The sequence below is a fragment of the Anser cygnoides genome, chromosome 6 (assembly GCF_040182565.1).
Source record: "Anser cygnoides isolate HZ-2024a breed goose chromosome 6, Taihu_goose_T2T_genome, whole genome shotgun sequence".
Classification (NCBI taxonomy): Eukaryota; Metazoa; Chordata; class Aves; order Anseriformes; family Anatidae; genus Anser; species Anser cygnoides.
In genome coordinates this window covers 7297116-7310843 of record NC_089878.1, presented here as the reverse complement: position 1 = coordinate 7310843, position 13728 = coordinate 7297116, and the positions used below count along the sequence as shown (strand labels likewise).

Here is a 13728-nt window from a genome sequence, read left to right as displayed (position 1 = left end):
AATTTTGTCTTAAAATTGTTTCCGCTAAGGATGTATGCATTGGAATTGCAAGGAATACTAATTTTTTGTAGCAGCTTTGAAGTCTTTTCAGATCATGCTTTTAACTTCAGAAAGCCGTTGTGTCACACAGTTATAGTCATAATGAAGGTCAGGGCACTAGAAGTACGTGCTTTCCACTAACTGCATAATCAACCAAAATCTGCAGTATGAACAGGAGGTATAAGGGAGATTACCAAGAAACAACCTTATTTAATCCTTTTCCACTTGAAAGTCTGTCCTCAATAAATATGAGACTTCTGGACATTTGTTAAGTGTTTCCACACATCCAAAAACCCAGTGAACACTAGGCATATTGGATACACCTAGGACATCTAATCACATTTGTTACACATGCACACATCAACTCTGTCAAACATATGCAATATATCTGAAGCACTAGGCACTCATTGAACCCATTACACATGAACCGAACCACGTCTAGCTCAGCCATAGTCAAGCACATATGCAACAAGATAACCCTATCTTATAAAATCTACAAGATATGCCTCAGCCGTGTTTTGCACTAATACAGTACTGAATTTAGAGGGACTTTCAATAGAAAAAAAGTGAATGAGTTAGCTGCAGAGAATGCAACAAAAGCAAGGGTTTAAACATATCACATATCTTTATGCACCTTTGAGTTACAATCAGAGGTATTATGAACCATATGTCTACATGTTACCTTCTTCAAGCCATGCTCTTATGCTTTTCACACTGACAAATCCATTTATTCCTCTTTTTGAATATATCTGGAGTAAGCATCCATAAACACTTAAGAACTACCCATAGTATTTGAAAGGCTTTGCCTCTTTACCTAATTGAGACCTCAATATTTTTTTCCTTCTATCCATGATCATCAGAGGAATTTTAATTTGTTTAATATCTGTATATGACATTAAGGTTAGGAGAGCCACGGGATTCTCTCAAAATCATCATCTCACCCAGGATAAAATGGGAGAAATAGACCATTTTGATGGTCATGAAAAAGGATGTCTCCAGGCAGGAGCAGCAGAAAAATATCAATTGCATTTTCATAGTCCCCTTCCTAGGTTTTGAAGCATGCAGGGTCCAGAAAACCAAATCCAGCAAAGCCTTTGTTGTGCAACTTTCTGGCAAATCTGTGCAACAGTTCAGACTACATTGTGTCATACCCTCCATAGCTTGGTACTACACAATTACTATTACGCAATATTAAAATAGTTTTTCTCACTGAGGTATGTTTTTGGTTTTAAGGAAAATAGCTATAATACAAGTTTTAATCAAGATATTGCTTGCCACACATTTCTTCTGTTTTAATCTCACCAGCTACAGCCAGGTTATGAAGCAGAAATATTTCCTGGAAACCACTAACCTTGCTTGCTTGAGTGCATTTCCATGTTGTTTGCAATCAGCTTTATTCACAACATCAAATAAAATAAATTACATCAAAGTATAAAGCAAAGCAACATTGGCTTCTCTTAAGAAGCTACTTTACAAATGTTAAAACTTGCTGCAGCTGTTGAGATTAGCACTCTCTTATTAGGCACTCATGCCTTATCTGGGCACAGCTAAAAATTAATCAAATAAAATGAAAGAAATAATAGAACAGGTTTGGAAATAAGGAGGTCATTACTTTTCCTACTCAGAAGAATTTATTCCGATAGTGGAATAGATTCATGTTGCCTGAAAGCTAGTATGTTGGCTAGTGAAGGCAGAAGCTGAGGAAGCCACATAAATCATGTGCCAATGAAAGTGAAAATTATTTAAACCTTCAAAAATAGTTTAAATGATTTAAAACACCACTGTCTCTACTGTACAATAATGAGAGTCAAGCTTTGGGGAGTTTCAGTTATTTCACAGAAGGCACTTTAGGAAGTTATTAGATCCCTTCACCCTGGCTTCCTTCATTTTTAGGAATGAAGACTTGTACTGGGGGCAACGGTCATCGGTAATGTTGTTTTGCTCAATGCAATGTAGAATGTGTTTGTCATCTGGTTTTACTGGATGAATTCAAAAGGCCAACAGAAGCACGTCAAGTATTTTCCGTCTGTTCATCATTTATAGAAACTGGAAAAGTGCCTGGATTCAACCTGATGGCAGATGTATTTACTGTCTATTTGCTTGTTCCAACACAGCAAAACAAGAGTATATGTGCTGCTTGCATTTTTGCCTGGGGGACAGGGGCTTTATATTGTAGTTAATGGACCATTGACAAACAGAAAATTAATTTGGCAAGAACTCACTGATGTTGTGGAAATCACAGAAGCATGGTCCATTTTGAAACTAATTAATCTAGCCAACAGAGAAATAAAATTTCAGTTGTTTGGGACAGAAAAACTTTGGCATACATAAAATGAGAGGAACAAAGCTGGTTTGGAGAGTTTACTTAGAGGGGAAAGATGCACTTTGGAAATGGTGCGCATAGTGCAGGAGTTGAAATTTCCTCATATGAAGCGAAGTTACAATGTTAGTGATATATTATGTACCTGTCCGAATTTAAAGCTATCTTATCTAGAAATGTCCCTTCTGTAGCTGCTGATACAGCAGGCATACTGATGCTTTTGTAGTCTACTGAACATTTTAAACATGACACTGTGAAACACCAAAAAATCCAACTCTATAAAGTCTTCTGAAATCTCTTGTAAAAAATTGGTCTTTAACAGAAATGTGAAAATATTTTTTTATCAAAATGCATGTAAAAAGTAATGAGAATATCAAACACAGGAATCATATGCCAATAGACTGAAATCATCCTGATTCATTCTGACTCTTAAATTGATATGATCTATAAGCATATAAAATAGTTTTAATATTAACCAACCTCAACACCCTTATATTTTTATCATTTTAGTGATCATGTACTTTGTCTCAACAATTCTTTGTTATGGAATTTAATATCACTACATTGACCTTGTAATTTGGCAGAAAAGCAGATGAAAACAACAGTTATCAAATCTATTCTTTGCACACATATAAGCTGCTTACCGGAAAGTTTTGAAAGGAGAAGTTCAGCACATTTCTCATCCCACACTTCAACATGAATCAAGTTCTACCTGTGGGCTAGAAACGAAAATGACAGTAAGGCTGATCGTATTTTTTGGCCTACATCTTCACTTCTGCGAATGATACATCAGCCCATGACAACATAAGTTCACCATACAGTTTCAAGCTTTGATAGGAAGAACACCTATTTATTGTAAACAGAGCAAAAGTGAAGATAGTCTTTGAAGCAAGTGGGCAACCAACAAAGACATGAAGGGACTTTTTTTTTTCTTTTTGTTATCATGCAACACTGTACCCAGATGCCATCTCTGACCTTTCAAAATCAAGTCAAAATAATAACAAAATAGTACATTTTTCCACTAGAGGAAACAGCTTCATTCTCCAGAGGGTCACTATTTCAAAATCATGTGTTGATCAAGCAGGACATAGATTAGTTATTCAATTATTCTTAGCTAGACTACTAAATATATGTTGGTATAACTAACAAATAAGAGATGTTTTCATTGCATCAAGATGAGCAATTTTCCTCTAGGTACATGCAGTGAGACACCCTGAATTCAAAGGGCGTTCTCTATGTGCTCCACATTCTATGTATTCTAGCCTTCTCATTACCCTCTGAAGACATGCATACCTTCTCTATCATGAACAACTGGCAAAAAAACTAAAAGTGCAACTTTTTAGGAACAACTCAGATCAAGTCAGCTGAAGAAAAAAGATCACAAAGAAACTTTGGCAATAACAAGCTAACACAGATTTGTGCACAACAAAATTCATTGCTTCAACAGGACTTAAGGCCATATAAGACTCAGAGTCAACCTGTTAATAGGGAAGAAAATGTCCAGCTGTTATAAAAGGAGTGATGACAACTGATACTACAGTCTGCTAAGAGATCAGTACTGAGAAATTAGGCTAGAAACCAAGTCTCTTCACTTGTTTGGTGTGGATTGGCTAATCTCAACTGTTAGCTCCTGAATCAGTATCGGCACAGATGCACAGATCTGGCTTCCACGAAAGTGGAGGAAAAATCTGAAGGCAGAATTTGGTTCCCAACTTCATAGTCAGGTACTTTTTTATTTTTCTAGAAAGCAATCCTTTTATCCCTAGTACTAGAATGTATTAGAATGAAAAGTACATTTGTAAAATGAGTACATACACAGCATTTATTTTAATTGTATAAATCTGCAATAATAACATGATCAAACTGAGAAGATAGTGCAGTTTATATGACAGAGATTTCTTCAGTGTCTGAGTGCCAAAGTGCCTGAAGAAAAATGCGCCAGCATTAAATAAGGATATACTACTGTTGCTGACTTACTAACATACAATATGATTAAATCACAATTTGTTCAATACTGAAACTCAAGCTTATAAGCAACAACCCTTTTAAATGGGAGAAAGCAAACATCACACATCCTATTATATCCTATTACATAAATAGAATAACTTACAGAAATAAATGGGCGTAGCCATTCTGCCTGTAGATGCTCAGATACAGCTCTCACTAGACTAAAATGCCTCTGCAAGCATATAAAAATATTCAGAAATCTATTATTGAGAAATATTTTTGGACATAGACTCTAAAAACACTAAGGTCCCTAGTCCTGGCAAATATCTCAGGCATACCTGAAGGATTTGTACTGACAGCAGAAACAAGTTTTGGCAACTAAGATGCTGTACAAGCATTGAACAAAACCTACATTAACCGAAGAAAGACAGTCAAGGCTAGGACTGAGGAAGACAAAGTGAAACCCAACATTTTTCTTTATTTTTCTGAGCAGAGCCGTTAGGTTATCTGCTTTTCCTCCTGCTGCAACAGCTGTGGGTTTTTTGTTTGTTTGTTTGTTTTTTCTCTTTTCTTCTACCCTACTCCTCAACATGATTTAAAAAAAAAAAAAAAATCACTCAGGCACCCAAGATCAGATTATTTGTCACTGAGATGGGAAAGGATATACTGGTACTTCTCTAACTAAAGGACTCTTCACAGCCATGGGCATGAAAATTGTGTAAGAAATTACTACATCTAATAATAAATACCATGTTTATTGATAATTTTAACATGAACAAAGGCAGACAGGCATAGATGTTTGTCTTCAGCCATCCTAGCAATGTCTGCAAATACAGTTGAAAAATAGCGGGCAGAGCCAACCAGCAGCAACTCATGCTATTTTAGCAATACATATTACCCGGGAAGATTTTCCATTTGAGTGTTATCTGAACTGAATATACAGAATATGAAACCCAGTTAAGAGAACAGGGCTTAGAAGCCTCATGGGCTTGTTTCCTTTCATTCTTGCCTACGTTTAAGTATTCAACCTCTCAGCAAACAAATATTTTAATAAAAATAGCCTCCTTATTAAATCTTCCTTGAGCATATGTATTTTATCCAAAAAATCTATCCTACTGTTCTATATATTACCTATACATATTGTCTTTCAGAAATGTATCCCACCCACTAATAACATTTTCAGTTAAAATCTGGAATCTGATTTTTTTTAAATACATAAATTTTGAAAACCTTAAGCTTAGTCTTTTACAATTCTTTTGCAATTATTGTATCAGGCAAGGATGAAAGAAATCGAAGCATGCTGCCAAGTGAATCAATATTTTTAATTGAAATTTTATCATCTAAAACTTTAGTGCTTACTAATGAATTCTAACATGTTTATAGGATGTGTTCTGATTGTGCATGTTTGTTCTTTCATGGCTGGTAACTGAATTGAATATAATTATTGCTATAATTCCCTCTTCAGCATTCTGCTAAGACACAACTTCCTATCTATGTACACTTGCTTGCAAATCTCATATAAGAGAGGCAACGTGTCTTGTAAGTCACCCAGGTGTAAGTCACCAGGTGTACATGCAAGATATAAGGGCAAAACAAAGACTTATAATTTTGTTGTGTAGAGAAAGACTGCATGAACTTCAGTGGGTGTTAAACATATCTCCTAGTGTACTCCTTGAGCTCAATACAAAGTATTTCAAGACCTTTCAATGGAGAGGTCTTCTGCATAGCAGTAATCCTTCACCTACGCTAAACGTCACAAAAAGCTGCAACATCTACTTTTCTGGTATTGACATGATCTTGCTAATGGCCAGCAAACCTTAACAGTCACTGTCACATCACTAGCCAGCTGTGCAAAGAAATAACTTCTCCCTTTCTCCTAAGTATAGACAACACATTATACTAAACTTTGCTTTAGTTCAATTGGAGAAAAAAGTTTTAATATGCCTCTGCTATAGCTAGTCATTACTATTGAAAAAAAAGTTAAGTGAAATCTACCCCACGTATAACACAAGTCTAGACTTCGCCTGGTTTAAATACAACCACAACCTAAAAACTGCTTGGCACTGCAGCTGCACGGTAAATGCTTTATATTTATGTGCCTTCCTGAACATCTTCAGCAATAATCTGAGTTTAAAAATAATGAAAAATAAATATAATTGTGCAGCAGTTTGTATTTTTGTCCTTTGTACACAGCTTTTAACATCTTGTTGACCAGATGATAAATGAAGTACAAAAAAATACACAGATAGGGCTCATCTATGAATAGTAAACTTGAGTTAATTTTTGGATTTAAGGTCAAATTTTCAAAAAGCTACAACAAACATTTCTAAGGGAAGAACTCCCACCCTTTAACCTGTTTTTGAACAAGCAGGCTGTTTTCAAATGCCACCTTGACCATTTCTACCATTCTTTCTTATTAATGCCAAGGCAGATATGTACAAAATCAACACCTAGTTACACAACACTGTCAAAGATCCCAGTGGTACTACTTGAGGAACAAATCTCTCACATCAGTAGAAAATCATAGCTTATTCTGCACCCAGTCATTTAACAGATAGAAGCACTCTCTTGAACCATAAGATACCTACACCTATCAAATCCAATCTCATCTACTTGTATTAAATTCAGGATTTCCATCCTAAATATGGATGTCTGACAAATCATGAAATCTAATGAAGTTAACACAAGTGGAAATATCATTTAAACACCATCATAAAAAAAAAAAAATAGACCTGTAAAAACAAATAACAACTGTAAAGTAAATTAAACCTCACAGTATTTCAGCCTAATTACATAATGTTGTTTATTTCTTATGCACTTTCAACACTTTTCCTAAGTACAGATTAATACTGATTAGGAAGAGGAAAAAGTCATATGCTTTCTATGGAACTGTACAGCATCAATAATTAAGGTATATTGTAGCTGGAACAGTACCATCAGCAACAATTATGTTGCAGAATTTACATTGTGTAAGAGAGATGAATACATTTATATTTTTGTCTGGTGGTGGTTTTTTTTTGTGGGCTTTGTTTGTTTGTTTTTGGCTTTTTGTGTTGTTTCTATTTTTCTTCCAGCCAAGTAGCTCAGTGGAATTTACTGAAATTTACAAGTTATTTCTTGAATTGTACCCAAAGGTGCTGTAACAATAAAAACTCATGGTATAAATTGATATGTAGGTAAAAGTACAGATAGTATAAGAAAGCTATTTTCCCTAGGTTCTATTCATTTTTGTCAATGTTTTTTTTTGTTGTTGTTGTTTGTTTTTTTTTGACTTTGAGGGACTTACTCATTTTACAAGAACATATGGTCTTTGTATTCAATTCTGTAGCAGGTCCATACAAATTATTTGATTTCTCTCCCTTTAAGCAGAAGCAAGGTTATTCTAACATTACCAAAGAAAGCATATTAAAAATCAGGAAATATTTAACTTTTAGAAGATTCTTAACATGACCTAGTGAATGCACATAATATTGAATTCAATTGAAGAGTGCGACATGGAGCTACTAGGAAGAATGTATTTTCAGTTTCTATCGTTTACAATCTGGAAGCATCTCCAAGAGCAGAGATTGTTTTAAACTCCAGGTACTTACCAGACACTTAACAATACTCTGAGGATCAAACCTATGAAGTCATATAACATTTAATTCCTTACTCAACTCCATTGTAATGGTGCCATTGCAATAATTCAGATGAACAATCAAGAGAAGAAAAAAATCTTATCTCTGGCTCCACAGCATCAGGTAACTAAATTCTGTATGAAATAAATTCACTATAGCTGTTTACGTAAGTTGACAAAATGTATAGTGATTGTCTTTTTTTTTTTTTTCCTGTAAGACCAGTTTTAGGTACTTGAGCCAAATCTGATGTAAGTCAATGGAGCTCTTTCTATTTACACCAATAGACTTTGAATGACAGTTAGTCAGATTCTTACAGAATCTGCAGACAACTACAGAGTTTAGCGAAGAGAAAATTATTCCTTTCCTTCTGAACTCAGGTCAGTAGGAAAAATACAACACTGCTGCTAGTTTCTGCATTTCTTCCTCTAATACACCATAACTTCTTGTAGTCCAACACAAAATCCTTGACACAAACAATAGAAGTGCTCACTGAAACCCCAGAAGAAATCAAAATAAGGCAGTGAGCTATCTCAGAACTTAGTTCAGCTACACAATACTGAGAAAGCTAAGACTTTTTAGAATAATATAAACAAACTAAGCCCAGAGCATAACAAAAAAAATTGATGAAGCACAGCAAACCACATTTTTTCCTGAGAGCACCCCACTAACTAACTGAGAAATACTTGGTGGGAGCTGTCTACACAATTTAGATTTTGGCAGAGCCTCCAGATATCAGATTTCTGTAAGCATATACATGATTAATAGCTTCCTATTTAGTCATTTTCATTACATAAGATCCAAGAGCATTGTTTCAAAATACATAGTTGAGATATACAGTCACCACAAACTCCCTCTGAACCACTTAAATACTCAATATAAAATTTTCTTTTACCAGTCAAGAAACAATTGGGTGTTGCCTGCCTTCTAAACAACATCTATTTCTCTCCATATAAACTATAACCTGAACTCCAGATTTTTCAAGTATTACTCTTTTATAATAAACCCTCAGAAAACTTACATCAAATAACCCTTCAGAGCTAAGGAACAGGGGTGGAAAACTTAAACAGAAAACAATGCTGGGAGAAAAGTAAGCAGGCAAGGTGAGTAACAACTAGGAAGATGATACGGGCACAAAAAAACACCTCCTTGAGGTACATATTGCTTTCCTTTAACTAGATACGTAGGAGTCACATAGCCATACTCTTATAATTTGTTTTATTTTTGCCTTTGCTTTTTTCTCCCAATGATTAAATCTTGCCTATCATTCCAAGAAACACACAGACACTTTCCAAAATCAAACTTGATTGATAAGGAGAAATACGGGATAATACTATAAGAGGGAATAAAGTAGTTTTTGTTGACGTTGTTGTTGTTGTTTTTTGACAATTTGGGAAACAAAAGGTGTAATCAAGAGAAGTAAAGTGAAGGGGTAGCAGAATTTGTGGACTTAATTAAAGAATATACTGTATTTTAAAAAAATCACTTTAAGAAGAAAGCAGCAGGTGGTGTCAGCAATACCAATTTAGTGAGAGTGCCCTGTGCTTTTTAATAAGCTAGTGCTTCACAACAGCACAATCATTTAGATGAGAACAAATAGCACTGTGGAAAATATATCTGACCTCAGAGTTTTATGTTAAAAAAAACACCATACCATCACCACCAAAATAAAATTATACTTCAAGAAGAGAAATGAAATACCAGGCAAAAGCGGCCATCTAAATAATACATTTTACTGTCAATTTAAGATATGGTCAAATCCATATTATTTTTTGTGAGTTTTTGAAATTGCTTTAATAGCTTTCTATTAAGTCCACAGTAATCAATACAATGCTTTCAGAAATTTACAGGAGATTGAGACAGTGGGACTTAGCGACCATCAGTCAGATAATAGTTTGGTTTAAGATTTAATAGATTCCTCTTGAATCACTCTAGGCTATTTGAATTTGCTCTGTCATGTGGAAGGCATTTCATCATAACACAAGTGTCCTTAGGTCATTAACAGAGCCTAAAGAAACATACTTAAATGAAGCAACTGACTCAACAAGCATTGCGTTGGATGAATACAAACACAAATGCACAGATAGGCAAAGAACATGCCTCAGGCAAGGTGTGATCAGCTGCATCAGATCATCAAATACTTATTATCTGTTCTAAACTCATGATGATTTATCTCATCCTTCTTTCATCACGTTACCATAAAAGCTACTATGTAGACATACCTTTTGGAAGCTAAAATCACCTAACAACTCCACAATCAATATTAGCCATGTTTAACAACCATTACCACAAAGGGTATTTTTCTATTTCAAAGGCTTCACTCCAAGTTTATACAAATTTCTAGCAAACAAAAACAAGACCATACGCAGACAATGCCTTCACACACACCTGAAAAATAGTTTAGCATAAAATAAACAATAAATCAATTTAGCAAAGTAATTTTGAACATGATGTAAAAATTGACAAAGATTAATACAAATTCAGATGGCTCTAACAGGACCTCAGGCGGCTCCAAAATGCATGCAAGTGTTTGTGAGGCAAAAGAAATTGACACCATAATGAAAATAAAAAAAATGTAAAAAGTTAATTCCCCCTAACCCCTCCGCCCCCCATCTGATTTGAAAACTGATGGTGCTTATGGATTTTTATGTTTTCGCACACATTGTGATGCCACAAGCATCAGTATAAATTTGTATGAGCTACCATCTTATTATCTTATTTAAAGGAAGAAGTGACAAGAAGCAAGAACTACACCATATTTTCAAAGATGGACTGGAAAGTAACTAGCTGATATCCCTTTTTGTTTGTTTGCAAACATTCTCTGCATGTGTCAATAATATCCTTACATTATAAATACTGAAAATACAGAACAATAGATGTGAAAGAGCTCTGCACTTGCAAAAGAAAACTCTGTAGTTCAATGAGTATAATTATATGTATAAATAATTATGTGCAGTAATAGATAACACAGCTGATCTCTGCATGGGAATGAAAAGTAAATATACCATCTATTTACATTTCACACCAACTCTTCATTCACAAGCGTGGTGAGGCACTGGCACAGGTGGCCCAGGGAAGATGTGGATGCCACATCCCTGGAGGTGTAGAAGGTCAGGTTGGATGGGGCCTTAGCCAACCTGATCTAGTGGGTGGCATCCCTGCACATGGCAGGGGGGTTGGAACTAGAGGATCTTTAAGGTCCCTTCCAACCCAAAACATTCTGTGATTCTATGATACAGATGGTTATGATGCGATATTTTTGAATGACAGGTTTGAGTTCCCTTTTCTACACTACTATATGAAACATTTTAATATTCCTTCAGAAATACACAGAAGTTTGGCTTCAATAAGCAGAACTTCTGAGACTTCATTGTACGTGCTCTAGTCTATCCTAATATTCTGTAACATCAAGAAAATCATTAAATTCAAATGTCTCAGTTCACATTTTTTGCTTTGAATTGATTCTGTTCAATAAGTTCTAATCTGATGCTTTGAAGATGAAATGGGCCGTATTAAATGTCTATATGTGTCTAGAATAGATATTTCCAGATGCTCAGATAAACAAAGTGAACTCATTGCACTCACAACTGGTGCTGTATCCTCACTCTGAAGAGCATACTAATTTTTCTCTACAGAACAGAAACAACTTTTTAGAGAACTTAAACTTCTTTACAGTTGAAGGTAGAGCACCTTTTGCTTATAAAGCTTGGGGATTATTTTGCTCCCCCCCTGAGCCCCCATCTATTTCCTTGTTCTCAAACACATTAATATCCAAGGCAACTACAAAAACAACTGCCACTATCAATCCCCTAAGATAACTACATTGTACACTGGAAAACATTTGAGTATTTTGGAAGTCATGTTATTATTTAATGTAAATACATATTTAGTAAATTGATGACCAAGTCCACACTGATCTGTTTGCTTCCTCTGTTAAATTTAATTTTTAAGTTGTTTTTTTTTTTTTTTCCAGCTGTGGCAGAAAGCACCCAGTGCAAACATCGTTTTGGACTTGACAGCACAGTGAAAAATTCATTAGTAACACATTAGAAAGTTTTCAAAAGATTTTAGAATACTGTAACTTCATAAACTCTCAACTGCATGTTTGGAAAACTTCTTAATCTGATGGAAGAAGTCCAATTTTGGTATCATATATACCATGCACATACTAGTCATGCTTGTACAGACTCAAAAACATCCACCTGAAGGTCCCAAAAATACATGCACAACGAACAAGAAACAATGACCACACAAATTGGTTCCATTCATGACAAACAGGTCCAAGTTTCTATGTTATCCACTGTGCTTGGCCTAATCACCAGGCTCAGTAGCTTCAGTCATAGTCATGCAACTTCTACTCAACAGTAAGTTGAGGGTATCTACACCACATTACATACCTAAATATCACACATCCTGGCATAAAAGTACAAGCAGATCTTGCCTGAAAAAGTTCATAATACACATATAATTTCATTTTTGAAACAGGATTTAAAATAACTTAGAGAAATCACCACCAAAATATCACATTATTTTGCACTGGCAAGCAGAACAAAAATCACCACTTCCTTTTACCATCAACAGATATGCTGGTGGAATAAATAACTTCTGAGCAAAGTCAAGTACCTTTAACTGAAGAAATATTCAATTCAGGAAATTGATTAATATTCAAGGAATATTCAAGGAATATGATTCTGACGGTACAATAAAATTAATCTACAGTGTTTTGAAATTATACCAACACTAAATAATGAAGAGAAAAAAGTAATCCATTTGACATTCCAGAAGAAAGACATCCAATAGATAAACATGAAGTGTTTACCAGATGAAATTTAACTATTGCTGAAAGAACCACTTATTACAAACACAGGCAAGATTTCTACTCCAGATTGCCCTCACTGCCTAAAACGCAACAAGACCAAGCATGCAGAATTATGCCATGAGAATACTCTGAAAGATTTTGAGCCTGTCTGCTGTGAAGCACAATTAGCCATCGAGTCCGTTCTCTGGCACACACTGATACAATCCCCCAGGTCTTCTTTGTTGGTAAGTAAAGTTTCCAATGTATGACACAATCATCTATTTGTTTATTATTTATTCACTAGTGCATTTAAATAAAGGATACTTAAACAATAAAAGTGCTGAAGATGCTTAATTAGTTTTAATTTCTCTGTGGAAAAGTTAAAATCCCCAATGCTTCTCTCTACTGAGTGCAAAGGTCCATGACCCTGTTGGCTGTGCATCAAGATCAACATTTACATTAATTTGGTGGATTAAGATCAGATGCCAATATTATTCTTCAATCTATCATCAGTGACATTTCTGTCACTGTCTGGATTTGGTCATTTCCCCAAGCATTTTGCTTTTACTTTAAAGCAGCTGTTCCCCACCCCCTTTCTTTTTAATTCTGTCTTTTCAGAAGTTTGTCAGCTCTAAGGACAAACGTGATTTTGAAACCTTCTGCATTCATATCAGACATTGGTGGCAGTATCAATATCATCTGTTCCAAACTACGTATCATACTTCACTCTTCAAAATGAAGTGAGGAAATACAGCTAAAATATAGGAGCCAATTGCTGTTAGGCATGTTATCAAGTACATATGGAAGCAAAATCAAATCAGGTAACTTACTGCATCTTAATTACTAGCCATGTTCTCTCTTGCGTATGGGGAGCTAAATATTCATTAATTCTGAGCAATTAAAAATAATGAAATAAAATTCTGTGATGCTGGAGTTTGGAATTAGGTATGTCAGAGTTTAGTAAGATGCGTGAATTAACTTTTTTTCTTTTTTTTTAATCAGGAACCCTT

The 13728-nt window shown here is 35.0% G+C and overlaps 1 long non-coding RNA gene across 2 annotated transcripts in view; it reads right to left on the bottom strand.

The window, feature by feature from the left end:
* Nucleotides 1-13728, bottom strand: part of LOC136791153 (uncharacterized) — a 169799-nt gene that overhangs the window by 80792 nt on the left and 75279 nt on the right. For both annotated transcript variants that reach the window (XR_010832554.1, XR_010832555.1), the window contains exon 3: nt 3004-3078. This is a non-coding gene — a long non-coding RNA (uncharacterized lncRNA). The remainder of the gene's footprint in view (nt 1-3003; nt 3079-13728) is intronic.